Raw genomic sequence first — 2233 nt, 5'->3', positions numbered from 1 at the left:
AACTACTTTAATACTCTTCCTCATGCAAGTTTTATTATTATTCATGGCCTTTACAAGGGAATGGTAGCCTCATACATAAGTAGGTCAACTAACGGGATGACATGACAGACAACAAAGCAAACTAGCCAGATTTATCCTTTCCTTTATATCCCAGCGACAACAAAGCAAACCACGAAGCAAGCAAAGAATCTGATGATGGATGTGCAGAAGCAAAGAATTCACAGCTTTTGCTTTCGTGAGGGAAAGCAAAGAGAAAAGCAAAGCAAACAAAAGGAAAGCATCTAATGTGTATGGATATGCATGGGCCATTTCTCATACTAGCTACCTAAGATTATACAGTATTAATTTGCCACCATGCGAGTGTGTGCAACTTTCAGTTTGTTTGCGTAGCGTATCAAGGCTTGTACCACTGCAGCAATTAACCAAGGTAACGACACCAATCCTCTGTATATGCATATATGCACATTGATTAATTGCTTCTCCAAGTTTATAGCTTCCTTTGAACAAAGCATCATGTTATAATTTCTCCAAACGATTGTCTCAATCTCTTGTGTTTTAGGAAAGAAAGGAAATTGGATCTGAAGAATGCTGCAGACCAATCTATGGGCTAGAGATTCAAAACGGAACTGCTGACATTCAAAGGATTGGTTCGTCATGCCGGAGGTACATAGTCCATCACGCATGCACCTCGATCTTCAGTGGTTAATGCTGCAGATATTGGCTTACTTTGCTTGTTTACCTAGTGAGCTCAACCGACCAGGATATTCATTAGTTGTATTCCTTCGTAGGAACCTTTTCACTTTCAGTTATGAGTTTGAGACGAAAGAGTTAAAAATAAGGCTAAATTGTTGACTGAACATTGCAGAAGATAGAGATCCAAGCAAAAAAACATCGATGCTGCAGCAGGAGAGACAATTGGCATTTTAGAGGATACAAGCAAAGGAAATGTGATCTTCGTCCGTGGTTGGGATGGAGTTGGGGCATCAGCGGCATTCAAGGCAGTAGCGCAACGCCTGAAATCCTCAAAATCAAAGTTTGACAGGGTTATTCATGTGGATTGCTCGTTGTGGAAAAGCATGAGGTCCCTGCAGAAGGCAATCGCGGAGGAAGTGGAGCTTCCGCCATCGGTGATGGCCATCTTAGATCAGTGGGACGAGGAGGATGATTTCAGTGGGATAGTCGAAGGCTATCGAGGGGTGATACCAGATATCAGAACAGAAATCTTCAGAAAGCTTGCTAGCAGTATATTTGTGGTGATATTTCACAATGGAAGTGACAAATACATTGATCTCTATGAGTGTGGTGTCCCAGCAATATCATTTTTGAGTATTATAAGGTGTTGTGGACCTGGCACGGGAGGTTTCAATCCAAATACATAAATTTCAAGGAACGGGAAAGGATGGAGCTGCATACTGATGTTGTTGTCAATTATTCTCATGATGATTGCATCTGTGATGTGTTAGGAATGAGCAACTAGTATTCCCTGAGGGCCAAAGGCCATTACATATACATGTGTGTGAAAGTGCAGAAAAGCCCCTTATACAATGGGGATGTACACAATGAACTATACACATCTAACACCCCCCCCCTCAAACTCAGGGTGGATCAACAACACTGACTTTGGAGAGGAAAAACCCATGCTGCGCTCGAGTCTGTGCCTTCGTGAAGAAGTCAGCCAACTGTAACTCAGAGGGCACATAGTGAAGAGCGAGAGTCTGATCCTGCACAGCAGCACGCACAAAGTGGGCATCCACACCGATGTGCTTGGTGAGCTCATGCTTCATCGGGTCACGCGCAATACTGATAGCACCGGTACTGTCGGACAGTAGAGGAGTGGAGGTAGGAGCAGACACACCAAAGTCCTCAAGTAACCACCGTAACCAGATCACCTCAGCCGTCAACATAGCCATGGCTCGCAACTCAGCCTCTTTACTCGAGCGAGAAACTGCAGTCTGCTTCTTTGTCTTCCAGGCAATAAGAGAGCCACCAAGAAAGACACAATAAGCAGACAGCGAGCGTCGATCCGAGGGATCACTAGCCCAGGTAGCATCAGAGTAGGCCTGGAGCTCAAGAGAGCTGGAGCGGGGAAAGAAAAGGCGCTGAGAGATCGTGCCACGAAGATATCGTAGAACACGGAGGAGATGACTATAGTGGACAGCGGTGGGGCCTGAAACAAACTGACTTAGGATGTGGACAGGATAGGAGATGTCAGGACGCGTAACAGCAAGATAGA

General features: G+C 44.8%; 1 long non-coding RNA gene across 1 annotated transcript; it reads left to right on the top strand.

Moving 5' to 3' along the window:
• Positions 1 to 311: 311 nt before the first annotated feature.
• On the top strand, positions 312 to 1415 carry LOC119345169. Its single transcript, XR_005166944.1, has 3 exons — positions 312 to 427; positions 560 to 663; positions 866 to 1415. It is a non-coding gene; the product is annotated as an uncharacterized LOC119345169 (long non-coding RNA).
• Positions 1416 to 2233: the final 818 nt, after the last annotated feature.

Source organism: Triticum dicoccoides, unplaced genomic scaffold (assembly GCF_002162155.2).
Source record: "Triticum dicoccoides isolate Atlit2015 ecotype Zavitan unplaced genomic scaffold, WEW_v2.0 scaffold211509, whole genome shotgun sequence".
In the NCBI taxonomy this organism is placed as follows: Eukaryota; Viridiplantae; Streptophyta; class Magnoliopsida; order Poales; family Poaceae; genus Triticum; species Triticum dicoccoides.
Note: the sequence above shows the minus strand (reverse complement) of the source record. Positions and strands in the feature narration are given on the sequence as shown.